Source organism: Cavia porcellus, unplaced genomic scaffold (genome assembly GCF_034190915.1).
Source record: "Cavia porcellus strain 051 isolate PalLab524CR breed Dunkin Hartley unplaced genomic scaffold, mCavPor4.1 scaffold_29, whole genome shotgun sequence".
Classification (NCBI taxonomy): Eukaryota; Metazoa; Chordata; class Mammalia; order Rodentia; family Caviidae; genus Cavia; species Cavia porcellus.
Window position 1 is genome coordinate 25,760,945 of NW_026947512.1, and position 13,563 is coordinate 25,774,507.

Below are 13,563 nucleotides of genomic sequence, written 5' to 3' on the forward strand. Positions count from 1 at the left end.
TTAAAAAAGTGATCATTAATGCTTGTATTTCTCTGGTATTGCGTATGATGTTTCCTTTTCAGCTTAAATTTATCTTTTTTTTACTTTTTGACTTATGAACATTTTAATTATAAACATTGATGAGTCAGGAAGTATGTCTATGCATCATTCATGTAATTTTTTAGTCTTGATTATTTTTATGTACTATATTTGTTGATTTTAATATGTTGAAACATCCTTGCATCTTTGGAATAAAACCTGATTTATGGTGGTTTATAAACTTTTTAAAGTGCTGCTGTCTATATTCATCAAGGATATGGATTTTTTATTGCATGTTTATTCAGTTTTGGTAACAGAGTAACACTAACTCTCCAGAATAAGTTTGGAAAGCTACCTTCTCTTTGTATTTTTTGGAATAGTTTGAATAGCAGTGATTTTTAGTTTCTCTTTAAAAGTCCGCTAAAATTCCGCAATGAAGCCACCTTGCCCCACCCTTGTCTTTCGTGGTAGATTTTTTATTACTGCTTCAGCTTTGTTGTTGCTTGGCATTTAATCTCTTCACCTGTAGCTCTCTGAGTTCAGTTTTGGTAAGTCATATATGATCAGAACACTGTCCATTTCATCCAGAATTTCCATTTGATTAGTGTAATTTTGCAGAATATCCCCAAATAATCAGTTTCTGTGGCATTTGTTATAGTATCTCCCTTTGACTCAAATTTATTTATTTGGTCTTTGTTCTTGTTTTTGTCAATTTTGTGTATCTTTTCAAAGAACCAATTCTGTTTCATTGATGGTTTGCAATATTCTTTTAGTCTTTTTTAAATTTATTTTTTACTTGATCTTTATTATTTCTTCTGATTTGGCATTTAGTTCTTGCTCTACTAAAACTTTGAGAGGTAGCATTAGGTTATATTATTGAAATACACACATTTTTTAATGTAGGCAAAAGTGTTTTTCTGGTGCAATAGAGAAGTACAAAACAGAAAGGTTTATTGAAATGAGGACATGGAAAGGAGCACACAACGCATGGTGGCTACGCTGTCTCCTTTGACCAGAATATGGGGTGTATGGCACATATGGACCCTTTGAGCAGGGGTGGTGCTTAGGGCACACACTGATGACACATGAGGAGCTGATTAGGATTTTCTTCATTTGCAAACAGGAAGGGGAGTTGCAATTAAGGCTGAGGAAGAAGCAGGAAGTGGTAGGCATTCCCACTTTGGCATTCAGCCATGTTAGATCATTGCTGTAACCGTCCAGAAATTTATTCTAGGGACAAACGCTTTCATTCCCATCTTTTTATTGTTAGGAAAAAGATGAAATCTCTCACTACTTTCTGCTGAAAGTGGGCACCATATTGGGATTCAGGAAGGTTGATGGGATGATGGTTGGTGGCCATGTAGAAGCTGGTACCAGGTGTTTCAGGCAGGACAAGGAATTAATCATCGGTGATGCTCACATCCTAGATTGGAAAGACAAAGAGACAAGGTGCTATGAGGAGGCAGGCCATTATCATATTTAAGGACACAGGAGAGGTAGAAGAAAAGATGTCTTTGATGTAAATATGCTGTTCCATCAGGGCCACAGTGAGGTAGAATCTGAAAAATAAGTGTGGGGGTAGGAAGAGTGAAGTTATGAGAGATGATTATTCCCCCATCTGAAAGGGTAAAAGTTAAAAACGTAGATAGGTAGGGCTTGTCTTTGGTCCAGGAGTTGAGCTGGAAAGAATAAGCATGAGAAATATAAGGCCTGATGATCGAATCATATTTGGGAAATTACAGAGTAGAGGTGGGGAGGGCCATGACTGTGTCACTATAAGACTGTGTCTAAACCCACAGGGATCTCACATTTAACTAAACAGCTGAGGATAGAAAGAACTAAGACAGTTGTTATGTAGATTTTACACATGATGTGGGAGTCTTTAGGAAAGACAAGAGTCCTACTGTAAAAAAAAAATTAATAGAATGTACAGGATTAAGAACCAAAGTGGATAATAAAACATGACCTATCCTGACAGTTATGGCTGTGCGGCCTTGGTGAGATGGAGAAGGGTTGGAGATAGAAGAAGAAATTACCACTCAGGATGTTTACATTCAGGGTTGGGAGCCCACCGCTTAAGCAATTTGGAACCAGGATGGCAGTCCAGCAACTTTGATCACTGTTGGGGTTGCCAAGAAGACCAGGTATGGGATGATCCACCTTGGTTGTAGTCCTGTGGATTTAGAACATTTGAGACAAATTAGATTTCCTGAGAATATGGGAGGATCTGGTTTGGTCCCTTCAGAGGGTTGGGGAAGCCAGAGATCAGCATGTTATCCTAATGAGTGTCAGAGGAAGGAGAGGGTTGGGATGTAGTCAGCAAGAAGAGGGAGACTTTGGCAGCTAGGAAGATTGTGGAGTAGGAATGGTCTGACATACAAAAGTTCAAAGGGGCTTAAAATATAGAAGCCCGGGGAAGTGCCCTGAGCTTGGCTAAAGCTAGGGTCAGAAGTTGAGGCCAAGATTGGTGTAGTTATAAAATGAATTTTGTAAGGTGTGTTTTTATGAGGCCATTTGCCTTTTCTACTTTTCCTGAGGATTGTGGATGGTATGGAATGTGTAGGCACCAGTGATGTGTAAGCTCAAGGATACCTGTTGAGTGATTTGAGAAATAAAGGCTGGACTATTCTCTGACTGAATACTCTGAAGTAGACCAAACCTTGGGATGATTTTCTGTAACAGGACTTTAGTAACTACATCAGCAGTCTCCCTGCTTGTGGGGAAGGCTTCTATTCATCCTGAAAAAGTACAAACAATGGTGAGAAGATATTTGAGAGTTTTGTGGCAGGGCATGTGCATAAAATCTACCTGTCAGTCCTGACCAGGGGTATGTCTGTAAAATCGATGAATAGGAAAAGAAGGGGGTGTATGTGTGCCTGAGGAGAGGTTGTACTACAGGGATGACAGGTGTAAGTTGTTGAGATCTCAGAGTGTCTGGGTCAGTCTACATAAACACAAAGGAATCCTGACAATTAGTGTATAGGGGGATGATTTTTAAAAAGGCATTTTTAAGATCTATGACTGTAAAGTGAATTGTGGAGGGAGGGATATGATAGAGCATGGTATAAGGGTTTGGCACCACTAGGTGGATTGGGGTAGCAGTGTTATTGATTAAGGTCCTGCACTAGACAATAAGACTCATCAGGCTTAAATACTGGGAGAATGGGAATATTATAGGGTGAATAGGTAGGTTTAAGAAAACCATTGTCTAAAAGGCACTTGATTATAGGTTTAAGTCCCTATAAATATTTGAGAGCTATGGGATATTGGAGAATGCAAGGATTAATTGAAGGATCCCCAAAACAAATTAGAATAGGTATGGCATGAATAGAGCAAGTGGGGTGAAAGGTATCCCAAACTGTGGGATCGACCTGAGAAGAAGGAAGGGGAGGGGATGGTTTTGTGGCACACTGTGAGGGTGTCTGGAGGACAGAGGGCTGTGGGGAAGGAGAAGGTAAAGGAGAAATTAAGCTTTTGAAGAAGATCTTTACCTAAAAGGGGTGTGGGACATTTTGGAATTGCTAGGAAGCTATAGGTAAAGAGAGAGTCTGGAACCTGCATGACAGGCCCTGTCTGCAAAGGCTGTGTAGGTTGGCTGTCAACACCTACTACAGAGACTGAGGACTTAATACAAGGGCCTGAAAACTCAGGAAGAACACTATATATGGCCTCTATGTCCACAAGTACAGAGAATGTCTTACCTGAGACCTCCAGTGGGACTTGGGACTCTGAGAAGGATACTTAATGGGGGCTGTGGGTCCCAAGCTCCACCAATCTTCAGCAGCAAGTCCAAGTAGATCAGTCAGCAATGAATCCAGTGGTGATGAGATCTCCTGTGAGGGCAAGGAGATAAGAGGATGGCTTATCTGCTCTCTGACGGCTAGAACAGTTGCTCTTCCAATGGCCCTTGAGATTGCAATAGGGCCAAGGCCTCAGAGGAATACCGGGTTTGGAGCACTCTCTTGCCCAATGTCCTCCTTTGTTGCACTTGAAGTGTGGTCTGGGAGGAGCTTGAGCAGCTCCACCTTGTCTCAGTTTACCTGCCTCAGAGCTCCAAGTGTCACTGCTAAAAGATGAGATTGTTATTTTTCCTTTTGATTTTTATCTCTGTTGTTGAAAACATGAAAAGCCATATTAATAAGGTCTCCCTGTGGGGTTTGAGGGCCAAATTTAGCCTTTTGTCTTAGGATCTGGCCCACAGTGGAAGGTATCTGTCTCCTCCACAGTCACAAGACATCTGGTTCTCTGTGCAAGCTATTTTGAGGCCCTAGCCCTGTTTGAATGCCCATAACATTTTTAACTGACTTAGCTGCCTATAGCATTTTTCCCTGAAGAAGTAACCCAAACTGTCATGAGGGATAATGGGAGGAGACCGATCTGACTTCTTCAAACTGAAGGGAGCTGAAGTTATTGAAAGGCAGACAGGGATACTCTGCAGAGCTTTTAACTGGTGGACCTCAGTAGATACCAGGTATTTTCATCTTGGGTAGGTGTACAGCTTTAACTCTAAAGGAGACAAAGGCAAAGAAAATTAAGTATGCAGGAGTCAAATAATAGAATCAACATGGTATTTATGAATATAATTTTAGTAATGGCTTTCCATAAGGAGGATAAGGCTAAGATCCAGAGAATTTTAGAAACTGACATAAACCTCTTGGTGCTGATTTCACCATATCTCACAGATTCTAGTAACTTTGCTTTCATTTGATTGTAGGATTTTTTCAGATTCCCACTTTTGGTTCTTCAACAACAACCCCCTGTTCATTCAATAGTATATTATTTAATATCCAGGTATTTTAAAATTTCTATAATCTCTTGCTGCTAACTTCTAATTTCATTCTACCATAATCTTATAAAAAGCAACAAATTACTTATATTTAATTTGTTACAAATTCTTTTGTAGCCTAATATATTATCTGTTTAGAAAAATGTTCTGTGTTGAAAGAATCTGTATTCTGCTGCTGTTGGATGGTATGTTCTGTCGATCTCTGTTAAGTCCATTTGGTCTATAATGTAATTAACTGATGTTTCTTTCTTACCTTTTTCTAAATATCTCTGTGTCCATTATTGGTTTTATAACACTAGTTGCTCAAGTTTCAGCTATACATTTATAATCATTATATAAACTTGATACATTCTCACTTTATCAAAATGTAGTGATCTTCTTTATGTCATCTGACCAGTTTGAGCTTGAAATCTGTTTTGCCACATATGAGTATTTTACTCTTACTTGCTTCTGGATTCCAGCTACTTGGAATGTTATTGCCCATCTCTTCACTTTTAATGTGTGTAAGTCTCTGTTGTTGAGGTAAGTTTCTTACAGATAGCAGTTGAGTCTTATTTTTCATTTCATTAGCCAATTTTTAATTGGAGAATCAAGATGATTTCTTTTCTGTGTTATTACTGAACTATATATATATATATATATATATATATATATATATATATGAATCCCTGCTATTTTATATTTTTTCTGTGCCTTTACCCTTCACTGTTCTTGTCTATTCATAGCAAATGAATGTTTGGTCTTTTAATTGTGTCGTCTGTGGTTTGTATTGTGTAGCTGTCCCCACATAGCCTCATGAGGTCATGGGTAGGGCTTTTCAGAAGTGCCTGGATCTAGAATGCGTGATGTTGGGAGTAAGGGAGTAGATAAGGGAAGCCCTCCATGGGTACGGTTGGGACCACCCAAAAGCCTGGTAGCTTGGACGGGATAAAAGGGAGGGGCAGGCTTGATGCTGCTGTTTCTGCTTGCTGCTTGCTGTCTCCTGCTTGCTGCTTGCTGTCTCCTGCTTGCTTGCCACAGACTATTTCTCCTGTGATGCTACCTCCATGCTACCTCCTTACCATGATACATCCCTTGGAGTCAGCTGTTAATACACTGAAAACCCTACAAACTGTGAGTTGAAGTAAACCTGTCCTCCTTCAAACTTTAAATGTTGAGTATTTTATCTCATCAATGAGAAAAGTAACTAAGACATATCCTATAGATGGTATACAACCCATTCATTCTTTTTTTTCCTTTTTTTATTTTAAAGAGGGTAACATTAAGCACAATAAAACAGAACATAAGAAAGCAATGTAAGAGACATAAAGTCCAAAGACAGCCAGAGATCTTCACTATCTATCATATTGTCTCTTGTTTTCTTCCAAATAGTTGTTCATATCTTCATATACAGAGAATTCACATGAAACAACATAGTATAGAACTGACCTGAACAGGATGAGGAAGGCATTTTAGGTCTTCAAGATCAGACAATAGGAAAGTCAACAATGGTTGTCATTGTGTCTCTCATTTTCTTCAGAATAGCTGTCCATATATTCATGTATGTTGAAATTAAACAAAACCAAATGGGCTAAAATCACTCTGAACAAAGAATAATAGTATTGCTGGATTTCACATCATGATACTATGGAGTCGGCGCTGGGTACTGTAGGGTCTCTTTTTTCTTTGAAGTAGTTGTTCATTTCATCATGTGTTATATGATCAGTTCTCATAAATTGTTTATAGGTTCTACGCATGCATGAGTCTCTACATGTATTTCTATCCTTTCTGTATTAGAGGGAAAAACAAACAAAGCAAAACAAATCCCTATAAAAACATGAAATGAAAAAGACATATAAAACCACAGTGCAAGGTGATCTACAGTGGTTTCTGTGTTTTCTCTTGTTAACTTCAATAGAATTGCCTATCAAACATAGTATAACAATATAGCAGTACATAACAATATTAATAAAAACAAAACATTGTGGACATTAGCTTCAAAACCAGGTAATAATCAAACCAGAGCAGGTATCCTAGTGAATCTTGTTATCGTCAGTGCAGTTGCCTATACTCTCAGACTTGATACTATCAATCATAACAGATTTGAATAAAATCTGTCAATACAAAACAGCAATCTAACAAACCAGATTCAACTAAGATCAGTCATAATAAAATGACCTGTTCATTCTTTCTTACTCTCTAAATGTAGTAAGTCATCGGTGTTGTCTTTGACTTGATCTATTGGTGAGGACCTCCACTGTGTTTAAGCTTTCTGTTCCAATTTTTTTAGAATCTTCTCTTTAATTGCTCTGTTTAATCTTGCATTGTCTTCCTTTATAAGTTCAACTGTTTATTTGTATTGTCCTTGTTCATTGATCATCGAAGAAAATCATTCTTTTGAATTCTTTGTCATTTAATTTCTTTCAGTATCTTTGAAATCATCTAATAGGCATGAAATTTTGGAGGACCAACATTGCTTTATCAAATTTCTTGTTTTCCAGTTAGGATTTATGCATCTGTCAGGATGGATATTTCTTCCACATTTTTTTATTTGAAAGAGAAAAATAACAGAAAAGTCAAGAAGCAAACACTTAAACAATGACGAAAGTAAAATGACAATGACAAGAAAAACAATGGCAATATAGAATTTCAAAACAAGATGATAGGAATTTAACAATACTATTATTGCATTTCATATTGTTATCTTCAAAGTAATTGCTCAGGATACCAGATACCGCTTGCAAGATTGATCAAACAATAAATTTCCCTTTGAGCATTTTCTTTCCCTTTTATTATATCTATTCTAACTTTTGGATTTTATTTACTCTTTCAGTTTTTTTACACTAACAAGAAAATATGGTGTTTGCACATGCAAGTTCTATTTATTTCACCTATGATTTCTAGTTGCATTCATTTACCTATAAAAGCCTCAAGTTTATCACTCGTTATGAGTGAGTAGCATTCCATTATATAAAAATATCATATCTTTTTCATCCTCAGTTGATGGGCATTTGGGTTGTTTCCAAGATTTAGCTATTACAAATGGTCCTGCTATAAACATGGGTATATATATAACACCATGGTATGATGTTTTCAGTTTTTCTGGGAAAATACCCAGAAGGGGAATAGATGGATTGAATGGATTCTCTAATCCTAGTTTTTTGAGGAATCTCCATCCTGATTTCCACAGTGATTGTACCAGTTTATACTCCAAACAATAAAGATAAGGGTTCCTTTTCCCCCACATCCCCACCAGGCTTCATTACCGGTTAATTTCTTGATGTTAGTAATTCTTTCTGGAGTGAGATGATACCTTATAGTGTAGTTTTACTTTGCATTTCTCAAATGATCAATGGTGTTGAGCATTTTTTTCATGTATTTATTTGCCAGTTGTATTTCTTCATCTGAGAATTGTGTATTCATCTCAGATGCAAATTTTTGGATTCAGTCTTTAAATTTGGGGGGGCTGATTTTTTTTCAATTCTAGGTAAGAGTTTATTGTCTGTGGGACAGTTGGCAAAAATGTTTTCCCAATCTGAGTTTTCTTTTCATTCTGTTGGTGATTTGTTTCACTGTGTGAAGACTTTTTAATAAAATTATATCCCGGTTATTCATTTTTTGAAGTACTTCCTATGCAGCTTGGTTTTTGTTCACGAACTCTTAGCCTACCCCATGTCCTCGAGATTTCTACCTACTTTGTTTTCTAGTAGGTTTCTATCTTAATATTTTCTAGTAGTGTTTCTATCTTAATATTTAGATCTTTGATCCATTTCAACTTTAGTTTAGTGCATAGTGGTAGACATGGGTGTAGTTTAATTCTTCAGCATGGAGAAAGCCAGTTTTACCAACATCACTTATTAAAGAGGCTGTCTTTCTTTCAGTGAACAAGCTTGGCACCTTTGTCAAAGATAAGGTGGATAAGTGTGTCTGTATCTTTCATTCTGTTCCACTGAGCCTCAGATTTGTTTTTGGTTTTTTGGGTTTTTTTTTTTTTTTTTTTTTTTTTTTTTTTTTTTTTTTTGGCCAGTATGATGCTGATTTTATTATAGCAGCTTTGTAGGATAATTTCAAGTCTGGGATTGTGATGCCTCCTGCCTTGCCTCTGTTGCCCAGGATTGCCTTTGCTATTCTAGGTCTCTTCTGCTTCCAGATGAATTTTAGGAATGTTTTCTCTAGAACTGTGAGGTATCTTTTCCCCTTTTATTAGAAGAATGTGCTGACTGTGTGTCCTGAGAAACCAGATGATTGTGCAGTGTTGAGTTTAATTACAACTGGACTTTATAATGTAGTTTCTCTGTGATTCTTTTGTTTGTGATTAGTGGGTTTCTTCACAACATACACTGTCAGAGCCTGGCACCTGCTCTTTGAAGGTCTTGCAGGAATACAGTTCTTCTGGTAGTTCAGCAGGGATGGTATATATAGTGGATAGTGTAGGATGCCCTTTTCTTTTCTTTTGGTGAAGACTTCTTCAGATGTGTCAGCAATATATAGTCTAGGAGTATGGGAAAGACCTATGCTAAGATTTTACAAAGGTGCAGTGTCTATAACCTTTGTGCTTCTTTCTCTCTTTCTCTGTCTCTGTCTCTCTCTGCTCTTATTATGTGGGTAAGTTTTGTCTGTCTTTTCTTGTTGTTCAGACAAAATACCCAAAAACCCATAAGTTAAGGTAGAAAAGGTTTATTTAGCTTAGTTTGAAGCAGTTTCAGTCCATAATCAGCCTGCTCCAAGACAGGGTGGCTTCACAGAGGAAAAAGGGTTCATGGAGGGCAGGAAGTAGTTAAATAAGCAAAGGGAATTTAGCAGCATCTTTCTGCTGCTTTCATACTCTATCCAGGCTACTGGGATTAGGGTGGTGCCAAACCAGTCAGTGGGCTGATTTAGTAATCACATACCCTTAATCTCAACGTTGCACTATTGCATCAGTGACACACTAGATCTTCAGCTGTTCTTTGTCATGGAAGTATCGTATTGCACCATCTATTTTGAATGATAGTTTTGCAGGATATATCAGTCTTGGTTGGAAATCATTTTGCTTTAGGATCTGGAATACTTCACTCCATGCTCTTCTTGACTTTATCGTTTGTGCTGAGAAGTCTGCTGTGATTCTGATAGGTTTTCCTTTATAAGTGATCTGTCTTTTCTCTCTGACAGCTTTTAATAATCTATTCTTGTGTTGGATTTCTGGGATGGTGATTATTATATGTCTGGGTGTAGTTTTATTTTGGTTATGACTGTTTGGAGTTCTATATGCTTCACTGATCCTGATGTCAGTTTCTGATCTCATGCTTGGGAAATTTTCAGCTATTACTTCTCTAAATATCCTCCTGACATCCTTCATGTTGTCTCCCTCTCTTTCATTAATCCCTATCATTCTTATGTTATTCTTCTTTGCATCGTCTTGCAGTTGTTGAATTGTTGTTTCCTGGTTCCTTGTTATTTTCAAAAGATCTTTCCTTTCCTGTTCACTAGCTGCAATCCTGTCTTCAAGGTCTGAAATTCTATCTTCACTTTCATTAAGGCGGTTTTTACAACTTTCAGTGGAGTTTTTTATTTCCTGTATATCTCTGTGCATCTGCATTATGTATTCTGTTTGTTTCTTATATTGCTCGTCTAGGGATTCTATCTTTTTGTTTAGTTCCTCCAATTTTTTATCTGTGTTTTCTTTAGATATATTTAGAATCTCTTTCATTTCTTTTATCATTTCTTCTTTTATCTGGGAGATTATTTCGAGTTTGAATTTCTTTAAAGCTTCCTGGAGTTGCTTGTCAATTTCAGTGGCTATTGTGTCCGATATATGAGGTGGATGGGATATATTTTCTTCTATATACATCGCTCCTAGGGTTTCTTGAGATGGGCTGGAGGTTTGAGGTTGTAATTTGGTCTTTCGTTTTGTCATTTTCCTATATTTCTGTGTTTCAAGTGTTATTTGAAAGCTTCCTCAGGATCTGTTGAAAATCCCCTTCTATGTTTGGAGCTACTGAGACTCTGGCGCCGCGCTACCCCAAGCCATTAGGCCTACAGAACCAGTGGCCCTCCTCTGCCTGCTCAGAACTCCGCAGTTCCAGACAAGCTGGGCCTCAGGGACACTGTGCGCCCACCTGCCCCTTGGAAGCTCCACAGTTCTTCAATTGCAGCCGGGTTAGGGTACTCACCACAGGCCGCAGTGCTTCAGGAACCTGTGGACCCTCCGTGGTTGCAGAGATATCCACAGTCCTCCAGACACATGGAGAGGCCGATGCAGGCACCCCAAATCTGCCCAGCTCCTCCTCTGCAGACCAATGGCCAGGCCCGGCAGCTAAACAGGCTGGGCTAGGCTGGTAGTGTGGGCCAGCCCACCTATCGGGAGCTCAGCAGGTCTCCAAATGAAGCCGGGAATGGGGAGGCTGATGTGGAAGCCTCAAACCCACCTCTCCCCTTCACTGCACCTGGAAGCCTGAGGGAACTCCAGCAGTCTGGGTGCAGATATCCAGAGTCCTCCAGACACGCAGAGAGGCCGGTGAGGGCACCCCAGATCTGCCCAGCTCCTCCTCTGCAGGCCTATGGCCAGGCGCGGCAGCTAAACAGGCTGGGCTAGGCTGGTAGTGTGGGCCAGCCCACCTATGGGGAGCTCAGCAGGTCTCCAAGTGAAGCCGGGAATGGGGAGGCTGATGTGGAAGCCTCAAACCCACCTCTCTCCTTCACTGCACCTGGAAGCCTGAGGGAACTCCAGCAGTCTGGGCGCAGATATCCAGAGTCCTCCAGACACGCAGAGAGGCCGGTGAGGGCACCCCAGATCTGCCCAGCTCCTCCTCTGCCAGTGACACACTAGATCTAGCAGTTTCTGAAAGAGCCCCACCTATGACCGCATAACGTTTTCAGTGGATATCTAGACACAAGCTATAACAAGTGTCCAGTATTCACTCTTCAGGTTGATCATCACCATACCTAATTGGGACCAGGACATTAGCTACAGACCTTTATCTTCCTGTTCTTTAAATTGAAGCATCTACCAAGATACAAGTCATGAGTAAAGGCCAATTTCTCTCAGTGAGCTAGGCATGTAGCTCAGTGGCAGAGCATTCACTCAACATGCTCAAAGTGCCCTTCTTAATCCTCAGTATACTATAGAGAAAGAGAAAAGCAAACAACAACAAATAGCAGCCTCTGGAAAATTCTCAGAAAGTGTTCATGATACTGTAGAGAAACCATTTTGAGAAGGGGTTGAGCTTGTTGCTCTAGAAATTGAAGGCCCCAGCATTTTCTTGTTTTCAGAAGCCTGCAGCAATATAACTGCACTGATCTAGTGGACATCTGTCCTGAGATCCCCTTGTAGATCCAAGAGAGAACAACTGAATAAAACCCTCAGAGTTCTGTCCAATCAGAGTCCAGGCTGTGATGCATGGGAATGAAGACTACTTTCTTTTAAAGACTAAAAACTTAGAGATTAGGATTTGGGGAACAGAAGTCCTGTGATGCCATATGGAAGCTGGGTCTTGGAAAGCCAGAGTCATAGGCAATGTGCTATGCAGAATCCACAATCCTCCCCTTTGACATATGAATAATTGTTACCACAAGTATCCAGACCATGAAAACCCATTAACCTTGCACAGAAGAACAGAGTGACACACAGCTCCCAACTGCTAATCACATGACACAGAGTAGGGGTAGAGGCTGAAAAAAGGAAAATCCAAGGGCATCCCCTTACCACACAATGTGACACTGGGCAAGGGAATAGACTTAATACAGGACATATAATTTGAAGGATTACTTTATAATATTCACTCAAGAAGTCAAATGCAGAGGAGTGCAGGAGATGTGTCTATGTGCTACAGCCCAAAGAATCCAGCTGAAGTAATCTCTGAATTTCAGGGCAGTGTCCCGCATGAGTCCAGCTAAAGGCCTAGAGCCCATCACAATCTCCCCAAGCAATTCCATATCAAGGATAGCACGGGGAAGGCCCAAAGTCCAGGAGTAGAAACCAGAAAGTCTGTGCTAGCAGGGTGAGAGATGTGTACTGCAGCCAGAAAGCCATGCTCATGGTGAAGATCGGAGCTCCTGCAAACAGAAGAGCAGCCATTCCTGGCGACAACTCAGGCTTTTCCTCCAATGAGAATAGCCAAGTTTGTATCAGGAAAACTAGCTGTGGCAAGCTTCTCCGGGAAATCAACACGCAAGCTTTCCCTCCTTTTATGCCCTGGCAATATCCCCATGGCCACCTTGTTCCTGCTATCCCTCTTCCCTTTGCTGTTCACAGGTACACACTACATACTACATACGCTTAATCCTCATGTAGGCTTCCATGCCCTGAGCCATGCTGACTCAGTTTAGAGAGCGGTGCCCACTTAAACGGACCATTGGTGAATCCACAGTACTACAGTCTAGTGAACATTAGCATTCTCCCTCGCTCACCTTCATAAGCAGCTGTTTCCCATTTGCCTTGATTATATCACATGGAGAAGCAGTTTACGGTTAGGTACTCTTAATTCACCATCTTGGATCTTCCTGAGGTTTTTAAAATTATAGCAATTTAATCTCATTATTACTGCTTCACTCAGAAATTTCATGTCCTCATAGCACATCTTAGTAGATTACATATACCCAGAAATTTGGTCATTTCATCTAGGTTTCTAATTTGTTAGCACAGTTTTTTGCAATAATCTCTAAATGATCCTTTACATTTAGGTATATTGGCAGTTATCCCTTTTTCATTCTAAATGAATTTTTGGCATTAACATATTCTGCATATTAATTTGGTTTAGTGTGATATTTCCAAAAATGAATAAACCATTGATCATATCCAA

General features: G+C 39.5%; 1 protein-coding gene across 3 annotated transcripts in view; it reads right to left on the bottom strand.

Annotated features, from left to right (window-relative positions):
* Nucleotides 1–948: 948 nt before the first annotated feature.
* Nek7 (NIMA related kinase 7) overlaps nucleotides 949–13,563 on the bottom strand; it is a 154,358-nt gene continuing 141,743 nt past the window's right edge. Inside the window, exons 12-15 of one of the 3 annotated variants that reach the window (XR_010044357.1) lie at nucleotides 6,233–6,571; nucleotides 3,720–3,851; nucleotides 2,055–2,191; nucleotides 949–1,441 (exon numbers count right to left, since the gene is read on the bottom strand). The gene's annotated coding sequence lies outside the window, so the exon portion shown is untranslated. The remainder of the gene's footprint in view (nucleotides 1,442–2,054; nucleotides 2,192–3,719; nucleotides 3,852–6,232; nucleotides 6,572–13,563) is intronic. The other 2 variants (XR_010044358.1, XR_010044356.1) reach the window with 2 other exon arrangements.